The sequence below is a fragment of the Lissotriton vulgaris genome, chromosome 4_1 (genome assembly GCF_964263255.1).
Source record: "Lissotriton vulgaris chromosome 4_1, aLisVul1.2, whole genome shotgun sequence".
Classification (NCBI taxonomy): domain Eukaryota; kingdom Metazoa; phylum Chordata; class Amphibia; order Caudata; family Salamandridae; genus Lissotriton; species Lissotriton vulgaris.
Genome location: NC_141691.1, coordinates 634,571,570 through 634,584,493, shown reverse-complemented (window position 1 = coordinate 634,584,493; position 12,924 = coordinate 634,571,570). Strand labels below are relative to the sequence as shown.

Sequence of the window (12,924 nt, the reverse complement as noted above, 5' to 3'; positions counted from 1 at the left end):
TTGAAGCATCTAATCTCTGGGTGTCCCTGAATGCCACAGAAGGAACAGCAGTCTTTAAACTTACATGCTGTGCCCCGGTTGCACTCGTTCTTTTTGGTCTGCCAGCAGGTCAGTTTCTTATCTCCAGACCCCTTGTCCCCCTGAAAGGGCCGACTCGTCTTATTCACTGGAATTGTAGAGTAAAACACCGAACCCCATATGTTAATCTTGCGCTGGTCCCACGCTACCTCGGGATGAACCGCCTTTATTTGCCTAAATTTGTTGTCCCTGGGAATTCTAACGCCGCCCCATGAATCATAAACATGTAACTGATTAATTGGGCTGTCACTGTGGGGTAACTTTCTACAATAATTGCCGCATAAATAGCGAACCCTGTGATCCAATTCTTGATCGACCAATCTACCCATACTCTTTTCTGCTTCAGCTCGCCCTCCTTCCCCATCCTGCTTTTCCCCGGGACCATCCCAGCGTTTATGAGGTAAAACACATACACATACTCTCCCTTGAATATTCTCTCCTTGGTCTCCACAGGTACATGCCACGTGATCCTCACCGAGGCGGCTAATGCCATAGATGCCGACCCATAGATCAGTGGGCTGTATGCTAATGATGTCTGCCCCGGGACTATTGATCCTATGGCCATGGGGGGGTCCTCTGACCCTGCTGCGCTATTACTATGCGCTTGCCCTTGTGTCGTTGCCGCTACCACGATTGGAGATTGAGCCACACCCCCTGACTGAACCCACACTTGTGCTATACCACTGCCTTGATCTGCTACAACTGGTGGAGCGGCTTGCGCAGCAATAGGCGTCGGGGGCAACACACCCGTTGTGACTGATAGCCCCCCCGTCTGAGGAACATTGGTTAATGTTGTGGTGCTTGCCGGAGCAATGGGCCCAACAGTCAGGCCAATGGAGGGCAAATTCATTGGTTGCACTGTGTCAGCCACCAGGACTATTTTGTCCATCACCCCTGCCTCACCTGAGGTAGTGGCCTGAGAGTCCTTCGATTTGTTGCGCTTATCTGGTTGCGCGTCTTTAAACCTCTCCGGCTTCCGCCGTACCCGCTTGGCCCTTGTTGCGTCTTCCTTTGCGCTAGTCCCGGCCCCTTGCGACAATGTCCGTAACGCCCAGTCGATGCCTTTTACTTTAGTGACCTCCAACAGCTCTGCCAGTGAGCGAAAGTCGTCCTTTGTGGCCGGGGCGTCCTTGCCCTGTCGAGCCCGTCTAGGAGGCATTCTGCACTTAATGAAAACAGAAACGCATTAGTCCTCTCCACCCAGCTAGCGCGACCCGCGCGCAATAAGATTCCTGAGTGGGGCTAGCGCAGATGCCCGCGGCCTCAGCCACCTCTGATCATGCTTCCGATATCACCAAAACAGAAATCTCGAAATTATATTCCTTATCCATTATCGCTTGTACCTCACTGTGAGGCCCTCTCACCTGCTAAAAGGTCGTACGACCGCTACCGCTCCGCACGGACCGCTGATGCTAGACGCGGCCCTTGCGTAATAACTCTTCCGCGACCTCCGACCTTCCCACAGGCGAGTGGACACAGAGGTCGGCGTTATTGCCACTCAGGCTTTTAAAACCCCTGACAGTTCTTGTTTCCGGGGGACCCCGCGTGATGTGTATCCGGTTGCGGCATTTCCGGAATTCTCTGCTTGTGAGCCCTCCCCTTCCACTTCTGGGTCTCTTGACCCGGATGGGATTCCTACACTATTCCGCCCTTTGCTGCCACTAAAGCCACCACGCCCCCTAGGTGGGGTGGTGCCCATCAGTTAGCAAGCTCTAGGTTCAAAGGTTTGCTGGTCACATTAGAGGTTCGCTTTAGTTCTCTCAGCTGTAGAAGGGCCATTACATTGTGTGATTTGGATATGTTGGTTTGAAGGTTGGGAAAAGAGATTTGAAAAAGAGATTTGGCATTAGCCTTCTCTGGTGATCTGGCCCATGCTGAATTTTTGGGTTTCCTGGAAGGTTGTTTGCAACACTTTCTTGAGGGACTGTATTGCATCTTGCAACAGGGCTGTCAAGTGGGTTGTAGCACGTGGTGGAGGAAGAAAAAGAACCGAAGCAGCTGGAGATTGGTGGCACCCTCAATTCCACAACGAGAAGTGCATCGACTTTCTTCCATGCACCAAGGGCGGGTTGTGGCTAGCAAGTGTCCCGGTGAAGGGGGACGGGATGAAAGCAGTTGACAAACGGGGGAATGGCAGCGGACAAGTACCAATAAAGGATATAAGGCATGGATACATCCACGAATGGGAAAAGGGAAAGATTTGCATTTCAATAGGAAGGAAAAGGGTGTTTATATAAAGGAAAAATAAATGTGAATATTTTTATCAGAATTAAAGAAGAAATTCTCCACCAGGAGAGAACAGAGGAATTCAGGACCTTTCTTATAAGGGAAACAGAAGGGGGTAAGAGAGAAACATTTCTACATCTTGTTATCTTAAAAAGATTGAAACTTGATGTTAACCATAAATAGGAAAGGAAGATGAAGTCACATATTTTCATTGATGGTGATCGAGAAGAAAAAGAAGAATTGAGCATAGAAGGACATTGTGAGAGCGGACAACTTTTTTCTTGTTTGTTAGTGCTCAATACTACTTACCTGTGATTTATTTGAGGGATGTCTTACTCCTGGTGTGAAGAGGCTTCCTTGGCTCGACGTATACTGTATTGTAATAAATAGAGGAAAGACAAGACACCATTAGAACTAGGGAATGCTCTAAACAAGATAAACATTGTGTGTTGTGAGAGAAACCTACAATAAAACCGTCCCTGGTTAGCAAAGATAGAGACATTGAAACTTCATTCTACTAGTTTGACCCATCTAATCTATTTTAGCCTTCCCTTAGGAGCCCTCTAGACATGGGTGGGTCATGACAGCCTCCCGTTCTCTCAAAGGAGCCTTCTAGTCTACAGTCCATTAGTAAAGTGGTCACAGAGACAGAATGGGCAGTTCACCTACTACTATAGTTACGGTGTGTGACCCCTGTAAATGTCTTTCTTGGGATGCTGCATTAAAACTGGCTGCAGATAAGTCAAAATCATCTTCATGTCCCAGGGTTCTGCAATATCCTCAATGAGGCTGTTGTTAGCTATTAAATTGGTGGGGCGCTTTTCTATTGTGGATGTGCATAACTAGCTGCCCCATAACCTTTACTCCATGGTGCGGCATGCTTTTCTGTTGTGGATGTCAGTGGCACCACTTGTCCCATAGAACGTTTCCAGTGCCATCGCCAGTAGGGGTAGACAAAGTGGGCCCCTCCTCCCTGCAGTTGAAGTGCTTTTAAGCACTAACTTTGCTCCACAGTGCGGGACATGCCAAGGTGAAGACTGGGCCAAGCCTGGCCCTTCTGGGCCTATCCGTGCCTGATGGAAGCTGGATTGGGCCACCCCTCTGACATTTAACATCAGGCTTTTTCCCATACATCTTTTTAAGAACGGGGAAGAGAAAAATGTAAGGTGCTTGTGATAAGGAGTTTCGAATTCCATTACTATTTAACTGATGCAATGGGTTTGATTTATAGCGAGATTGAATACGTGCAGAACTGTAGCAACACGTTGAGCTAAATATTTACCAGTCTCCTCGAGAAATGTGGCTGGCTTTGCAAACAAGGCCAACACATAATGGTGTGGAATGATTAGCTACAAATTCTAATCTATGCGGGCTGCATGATTCTCTCTTTACGATATATATCCACAATGAAAATGTTCATAATTCACCCACCCCTAAAAAGAAAAATTACTCTGCTCGGGAAACCCGACTGAAAATCAAGCCCCCAAAAAGGAATAATCTGTAATTGACCGTGTGATTGAGGAAACTTGGCCCACCCTGAAGAGAAATTGAGGCCGTTAAATGATTTGCATAATGCCATGGAGTTGTCAGTTAAGTCTGTTCTAGATGAGGTCCAGAGCAAATTGTTGATCATAGAGTCAACAATTGTAAATCTAGTTGCTAGTATTAACAAGAGATGTGATTTAATCTCAAGCCAGTTTTGGGGTCTGCCAACTGCAGGCCCACCAGTCATGGTCAAATCTCCAACACATCTCTCCAACAACGGGTGACATACCTGTAAAGATGGGTTAATTTATCTGGCTCAAGGTATTGTGTTTCTCAGTGAGGTTGTGGAAAAAATACAGAGAGTGCAAATAATAAGAACATTATCGCAGTTTATTCCATCAAGAGCAGGTCAGGCGAAGGGTGGGCTGGTAACTTCAATTTTGAATATGCTATTAGCCACGGTAAAAAAGACCAATACAGATTCAGATTTTTTTAATTCATCATGGAATCTGTGGAGGAAAATGCCCACCTGGTTAAAATTAATTATTATAATAATATATTTCACATCACACAATCTAATATTGTTGCTGAACTGGAAAAGGAACTAGATATATTTATTTCAAATTGGGTTAGAGATTTCTTCATATTTTGGGTCGGGGACTTCAACACTAATAGGTGCATACTTCCACCTAAATGAGTTTGTGGGGTGGTCAATATATGCGGTGAGGGCCTAACCCATTTAGAGTAAACTAATGATAAAGTATAATTTATTAATGACACATGACATTAGTAATGTCATGCAAATTATGTAACCTATGTTTACAATTAGGGGTTTACTTAGTGCAATTGACTTTAATTTAATTTCCTTCAATCATTTAGGATTCCCACTATATTTTGAAGTTGTACCTAATTGCATGAGTGACCACATTCCTCTAGTGCTGTCACTATAATTAAGCAACCTCTGTCTTTCAAAGGTAAGTTGAGCAGAGAATTATATGGCAGAAAGGCAAACTGGGACAAGATTAAAATGGGTTGGTGTTAATCCAGATAACTTCCTCACAACGCTAATAAAAGCTAACAGTCAAGCTTCCTTCACTTTACACAGTTAAAAGGACGTGATACATGCCTACGATTTGATTTGTGTTGAAATTAATCAATTACTTAGCAGACTGGCACAGGAATAATCATATGAATAGAGGATGGTTTGATCACACCTGGGGGCTCACCCATAACAAATTTCAAGTAACGATTCGTGTGAAATCAACGATAGAGAATGACATCATATCTGCAGGCATTGGCAAGAAGGAAACAATAAACCGAGCAGAATGTTTGGGATGATTTGATTCATGCAACAGAAACTCAAATATCCTATTTTGGAAAATCTTAAATATGCCAGTTTTTAGAGAAAAATCAAGCCCTACTCTGGAAGTGTCTGTTTTATACATTGACTTGTTGGATTATTTCTCCACAATACTTAACCCAAAGAAGGAGAGCAGGCACTCTGATGTTGAGGAGAAAGAAGCTTGTCTACAGTAAACATTGTGACCGTCATTTTGAATGAAGACTATTCTGCTCTAAATAATCATGGCACAGGATTGGTCCCAGTTTCGGCAGCTGCCTTCTGGATGATATACAAATCTTGATCTTTGGGGGTTGCTCAACACTATTGTTTTAGTTTTAGGTGCGGAATTCTTTCTTTTGAGTTAATTAGAGACAATTATTGCCCCTATTTTTAAGAAGGGAAATAAGAGTGACCTGAAATTGTATCCACCCATATCCCTTCTGGTTTCATCAGTAGAGTTCCTGAGAAGAATTATTTTGGAACGAATAGAGATCACAGCAGAAGAAAACTCATTCCTTTCAGATGCACAGTATGGATTCAGAAGGGGTATGGGAACAATTGGACAGTGTCTTAATTTGTACTTGTTAGTAAACAAATACACAAGGAAAAAATAGGCCATTTGCACAACTGTTTTAGGAGTCGGAGTAGCACGTTTGACCTACTCAACCATGCTAAATAATTGCAGACACTAAGATGCCTGGGCACATCTGAGAATTGGATTTTGTTGCTTTCTCGCATGAAAACATTCAGCTATGGTCAAATATGAACCTCAAGGAGAATGTGCAGTACCCTTAAGGATGAAGAGAGGGTTGAGGCAAGGGTGTGTCCAGGCCCCTTCTCATTGACCCTTTATATTAATGGCGTGGATAAACAACTTGTGGCCCTCAGTACCGACTCACCCTCTATTCGGACAATGCAGTCCTGCTTACCAGGTCCCCAAAAGGCTTGCAAAGCCTTATTTATGCTTTTACTATATATATGGAGGATAGGGATCTGAAAGTAAATTTAGATAAATGTTGCACCATGACTTGAGGAAACCAATGACCCGACTGCATAAAATGAATGTCATTCCACTTTTTAGAGTTAATCCTTTCTCTCATTTGGGTGTATATGTGTACTCTAGTGGTAATTGGGGCACGCATATCAAAAACAGACAGACTCACCTTACGCATACTGTGTAAGGTGTGATTCGATTTGCGGCAAAACCCATCTGGGAAATGTTAACAATTTACAAAAGTAAGTGTTTCTTTGTGGCTATGTATGGGGTAGTATTTGTGCTTCTTTGGGGTGCACTCTTTTACAGACTGGAAAATCAATTCCTTAGCCAGCTTTTGGCAGTCCTCAAATTTCCACCTTCTTTTATTTTACAGGGGGAGATGGGTTTAGGTTTTAAAGAGGACTCTATCCAAACCATTTTGGTCCACTTATGGTATGACATGTGGAGCAAGGCTGAGTCACAGTTTACTAAGGCCGTAATTAAGGATTGCAGGCAGTGGATTGGATTATTCTCTTAAAATTCTTTGGCTAGCATATATAAGTAAGATTCTTATGGACAGATGTACAAAAATTAGGAATTTCGAATACGAAATTGAGATTGTTACTGCATCAAAATTTGGAAATCACAGTTCCTAATGTAAGAAACCTTTGTGCTTTTGAATAGTGATTCCTACTGGGTCACAAATTGACCTACCTCATGGATATTAATGAAGTAGGTCTCAGTTTGCGACTCCTTAGGAATGATAGCCAACACAATGGCCTATTGGGATCAGAAGAACACCATGTCTGCATTTGCTTTTTTTTTGTTGTTTTGAAATGGCGTCTTCCTTAAAGGAAAACGGGATGCATTTAAAAAAAGAAAATTCATCTTTTAAGTTTGATTTTTAGGTCTCGCCTGTCGATGCGCATGCGCATCGAGCAAGCGAGACTATAGCGAGTTATCCACTCTTTATCCACACTGCAAGGAATCGTGGCGATTCCTTGCAGTGCACGATAAATTTAAGGTCAATGCGCATGCGCATTAAGCTTATGCGCATGCGCATTGACCTTAAAAGTCACATGCGCGTGCACGTCCGTCGTGTTTTACCCCCTCCGCCCCCTCCCGCCGTGTCGCATTTCTCCTCCCCCTCCCCTCTCTTCCTTCCGTCTTCCTGCCGTGTCACCTCTCCCCTCTCCGCCCCCTCCCCTGCCCGCCCCCTCCCGCCGTGTCGCATTTCTCCTCCCCCTCCCCTCTCTCCCTTCCGTCTTCCTGCCGTGTCGCACCTCGCCTGCACGTTTTCGGCAAGGAACTTTGCCAGCGCTTGTTTTTAACGATACTGAGGTACGTCACTAATAGGTATGGCTTTTTGACTGATTCATAAAAAGCCTTCTCACGTCACTGCTGCACATTCAGCTTCGCCTCTAAGCAGATATGACAAAGGCATAGATTAATGCCGTCTGGTCTGTCAGGGGATTATACTGGAATCAAACGGAGGGGCCCCTCTGCACTACTGAATTCAGCTCCACACTGCACAGCAAACGGCACACAATGTTCAGAGCTAGAGAAGAGAGCGCTAAACTGTAGAATGAATAAAGGAAAACTAACCTAGGCATGCACGGGCTCTCACCAACCGTTTAACGAGAGATCAAATATGCAGAAATAGCTTCTCGGATCCGCAATGATTTCCTAGGCGCCCCCTGGCACGGCATCCGTAAACTCAGTAATTCTCTCTTCCCATTAACGGCAGTAATGGAGTCCCTCCTGAGGGCAGTGTGCACCTGGTCCCACACATTTTAGAATTCGTATTTTAATATTGTAGTCCGACTCCCCAACAAGGGGCACACGAGCACAACGAGCGCACATTAACACTGTAAAACTGGAGGAACACCGAGAGGGCTAGTAAACATTTGAAACATTACACATTCTCACCCTCTCCTGATATGTGCGCAGACAGGCATACCCAACCCTTTGCATCAAGCCGCACTAATCTGACAACAACTGCTGTGAAGGTTGCAAAGCTGTGCCCTTCTCCAGTAACATGCCATTTTCAGTCCGGTTCTGAGAATTACCCCCTCCGCCCCCTCCCGCCGTGTCGCATTTCTCCTCCCCCTCCCCTCTCTTCCTTCCGTCTTCCTGCCGTGTCACCTCTCCCCTCTCCGCCCCCTCCCCTGCCCGCCCCCTCCCGCCGTGTCGCATTTCTCCTCCCCCTCCCCTCTCTCCCTTCCGTCTTCCTGCCGTGTCGCACCTCGCCTGCACGTTTTCGGCAAGGAACTTTGCCAGCGCTTGTTTTTAACGATACTGAGGTACGTCACTAATAGGTATGGCTTTTTGACTGATTCATAAAAAGCCTTCTCACGTCACTGCTGCACATTCAGCTTCGCCTCTAAGCAGATATGACAAAGGCATAGATTAATGCCGTCTGGTCTGTCAGGGGATTATACTGGAATCAAACGGAGGGGCCCCTCTGCACTACTGAATTCAGCTCCACACTGCACAGCAAACGGCACACAATGTTCAGAGCTAGAGAAGAGAGCGCTAAACTGTAGAATGAATAAAGGAAAACTAACCTAGGCATGCACGGGCTCTCACCAACCGTTTAACGAGAGATCAAATATGCAGAAATAGCTTCTCGGATCCGCAATGATTTCCTAGGCGCCCCCTGGCACGGCATCCGTAAACTCAGTAATTCTCTCTTCCCATTAACGGCAGTAATGGAGTCCCTCCTGAGGGCAGTGTGCACCTGGTCCCACACATTTTAGAATTCGTATTTTAATATTGTAGTCCGACTCCCCAACAAGGGGCACACGAGCACAACGAGCGCACATTAACACTGTAAAACTGGAGGAACACCGAGAGGGCTAGTAAACATTTGAAACATTACACATTCTCACCCTCTCCTGATATGTGCGCAGACAGGCATACCCAACCCTTTGCATCAAGCCGCACTAATCTGACAACAACTGCTGTGAAGGTTGCAAAGCTGTGCCCTTCTCCAGTAACATGCCATTTTCAGTCCGGTTCTGAGAATTACCCCCTCCGCCCCCTCCCGCCGTGTCGCATTTCTCCTCCCCCTCCCCTCTCTTCCTTCCGTCTTCCTGCCGTGTCACCTCTCCCCTCTCCGCCCCCTCCCCTGCCCGCCCCCTCCCGCCGTGTCGCATTTCTCCTCCCCCTCCCCTCTCTCCCTTCCGTCTTCCTGCCGTGTCGCACCTCGCCTGCACGTTTTCGGCAAGGAACTTTGCCAGCGCTTGTTTTTAACGATACTGAGGTACGTCACTAATAGGTATGGCTTTTTGACTGATTCATAAAAAGCCTTCTCACGTCACTGCTGCACATTCAGCTTCGCCTCTAAGCAGATATGACAAAGGCATAGATTAATGCCGTCTGGTCTGTCAGGGGATTATACTGGAATCAAACGGAGGGGCCCCTCTGCACTACTGAATTCAGCTCCACACTGCACAGCAAACGGCACACAATGTTCAGAGCTAGAGAAGAGAGCGCTAAACTGTAGAATGAATAAAGGAAAACTAACCTAGGCATGCACGGGCTCTCACCAACCGTTTAACGAGAGATCAAATATGCAGAAATAGCTTCTCGGATCCGCAATGATTTCCTAGGCGCCCCCTGGCACGGCATCCGTAAACTCAGTAATTCTCTCTTCCCATTAACGGCAGTAATGGAGTCCCTCCTGAGGGCAGTGTGCACCTGGTCCCACACATTTTAGAATTCGTATTTTAATATTGTAGTCCGACTCCCCAACAAGGGGCACACGAGCACAACGAGCGCACATTAACACTGTAAAACTGGAGGAACACCGAGAGGGCTAGTAAACATTTGAAACATTACACATTCTCACCCTCTCCTGATATGTGCGCAGACAGGCATACCCAACCCTTTGCATCAAGCCGCACTAATCTGACAACAACTGCTGTGAAGGTTGCAAAGCTGTGCCCTTCTCCAGTAACATGCCATTTTCAGTCCGGTTCTGAGAATTAGTTGTGTTAGTCCTCCAGAAGTAAGCCTTTAGCAGAAGGTGGGAACAGTGATACCTCAGAACAGGAACGTGCCCTGCCATCCTCCAATAGTAACCAATATACAAAATGTCCCCCACTCTCCATGTTACTCCTCATCTCAATGAAAATCTACACGTGTCTCTCTGAGCACCTACACACAATCAACATCATGGTTCACTTGCTAAGAAGATTATAATTCAATACATAAAAAATGTACAATACCATATGAATTTTACGTAGGCTTGATAAATCAGAAGTGATCTAACTGACCGAGTGTTTCGTGACAGATACTTCTGCAACACCCCCTCACCTGCTCCCTCTCCATTTTTCACCAGCTCTGCCACTTCTCCTGCCAAAAATGCAACATTAAATCACAAAGCCCTTCTTGGTATAGCACACCCTGCTCTTTGATTTATTATGCACTGTAAATCAGATTGGTTTAGGTACTGTCTGCAATCAGTAGGAGCCATGTAGAACTAACTACAGAACATAAAACACTGGCACACCATTCTGAATCAGCGACATAGAAAGATAAGTAGGAAACCACAATGTTGAGCCGGAAATACAGCACGGCCAATAAGTTACCAACCCAAGTCCTCAAAAGTCTACTCTCCTAGCTAACAACAGTTTTCATCAAAATCACCCAGTTCTGCTGCCAACACATCCATCTACTGACTACTGTTCCACCCTCCAATGATCAGTTTAGAATTTGTTTTATTAGCTTTACCCTTTCCCATGATTTTTCCGCTCCTAATTTCTGAACCTAAAAAAAAAACAAAGCATGTATAAAACTCTTGACAAAAAATAAAAACATTCAGCACAGAAAGATTGGGGGAGGCTTCAACAAATATATTTGTTAAGAGTATGGGTTCCTCTTTGAAGCACGTATCTATTTCTCCCTGTTAAACTACAGTTACATTCTTATAAAATAAAAACAGATGTGAAATATTTTAAGATTTGGACAGGGAATCTCCTCAGTGTTTTCAGAGGTCACGTCCTTTGCAAAGAACCTCTGCAAGAGCTCAAGATACAAAATGGAGCATCATTAGGTTATACAGGCTGTGTTTGTCCAAGTGAAAAAGATTCACAGCCAAAGCATGTTCTTTTTTCAAATGCAGATTTCTGCTTTATTCCTCAAAACGCGGAGAGAAATTTACTATAAAGAAAATTCGATCCTCAGCAGAAAATAAATTATGACTAGGTTTGTAAAGCTCTTATTCAACATCTTTAGCCGTGCCCTCATTCATCCCCCACGCTGCATGCCCGTGCACCATCACCGTTTATTTACCCTGGCAGCCTCACTAATGCAGGTAAGTCTGCATTACATGGAACCTCAGCTGGTTCAACAAAAGAATGGCTTTCTAGTTTTGTGTACACATAAAAAAGCACAACAAATTGGTCCCTGTGTCAATGTCGGCTTACTCATAGCTTCACTCTGTACCACACAGCAGTAGGGGACTTGTCACAGCTTCCTATCCACTATTTAAGACTGAATTACTGTAGAAAAGGTATGTGTTATTATGATGTCGTGGTTCACTATAGAAAAAGGGCATGTTTCTGCAATATATTTTAGGCACTGGCAGAATTGCTGATGAGCCCCTTATGATTCGCATACTGCTTGCTCTAGCCCCCCTCCCCCCCCCCCACTTCCTTTATGCAGCTCAGCACTTCACGTGAGCTAACATGGGCACACATGAAACACAGAAATGCAGTGTTATTGTAAGAGAAAGTGTGAGTGTGTGTTTGTTGTAAAGACTATGTCCCCACATGGATAAACCTATGCCGGACAGACCATCCAATCAGTGGTTATCTGTGCCAGATGTGTATTGCAGGACAAAGGCTTCTTCGGGCTGTGCAGTTTTCCCTGGACCTCTAACGCGCAAAGCGATCCGAGGAGTCTGGTAGAACCAGTACTTTAGTTGAGCAGCTGCTCGCATGTACTGAAAGGGAGAGTACCTGCACTTCTCAGCAGGGATGCAATACTTTTAGTATGAGAGTACCAGTGCTTCTCAGTAGCAAACAGGTACTCTGGGACAGTGAGCACCTACACTTTTAGATTTCCATTTCAAGCATTTGGTAGAACAATTAAGCCTAAAATGACCAGAAGGCTCCATTTTACCAAGCCATCACTTACTCATGCTTAGGTTCAGTGATATTTGTAACAACGATGACAACACCAAGGTGGGGGCATCATGTATTTGGTCAGGTTACATTCTACATTTCCACCAATCTTCGGACACAAGCCACGCCTTGCTAGTGGCAGGTGGGCTGGGTGATGCCTCAAAGATGGACGTCTTGCCTGACAAAGGCATCACTTATGTTGCATTTGTCACAATTGGAGGTCCAACACTTCACCCTAAACACATCACTCATCCTCAACGCCTCCCCCTCCCCCTCACTCACACTCACCCTCACTCACACTCAACACCTCACCATCACTAACACTCAACACCTCACCCTCACTAACTCTCAATACCACAATCACACTTCCCCTCACTCACACTCAATACCTCACCCTCACTAACACTAAAACACTCAATCACCCTCACTCTTACTCTCACTCACACTCTACACCTCAGCCTCACGCTCAACAACACACCCTCAACACCTCACCCTCACACCCTCAACACCTCACCCCCTCAACTTCACTCGCCCTCACCCTCAAACACTCACCCTCAACACCTCACACCCTCACCCTCAAATCCTCACCCTCAACACCTGAACCTCACTCACTCTCCACACCTCACCCTCACTCACTCACCCTCAACACCTCACCCTCACTCACTCACACTCAATCACCCTCAACA

At 45.4% G+C, this 12,924-nt stretch overlaps 1 protein-coding gene across 9 annotated transcripts in view; it reads left to right on the top strand.

Moving 5' to 3' along the window:
• The window catches only part of COA1 (cytochrome c oxidase assembly factor 1), a 356,542-nt gene that overhangs the window by 239,814 nt on the left and 103,804 nt on the right, over positions 1–12,924 (top strand). The window contains exon 1 of one of the 9 annotated variants that reach the window (XM_086964889.1): positions 9,285–9,372. The exons of 7 other annotated variants lie outside the window; for them this stretch is intronic. The gene's annotated coding sequence lies outside the window, so the exon portion shown is untranslated. Of the gene's footprint in view, positions 1–9,284; positions 9,388–12,924 lie in introns of those variants that run through there. One more of the 9 variants, XM_086964891.1, reaches the window with a different exon arrangement.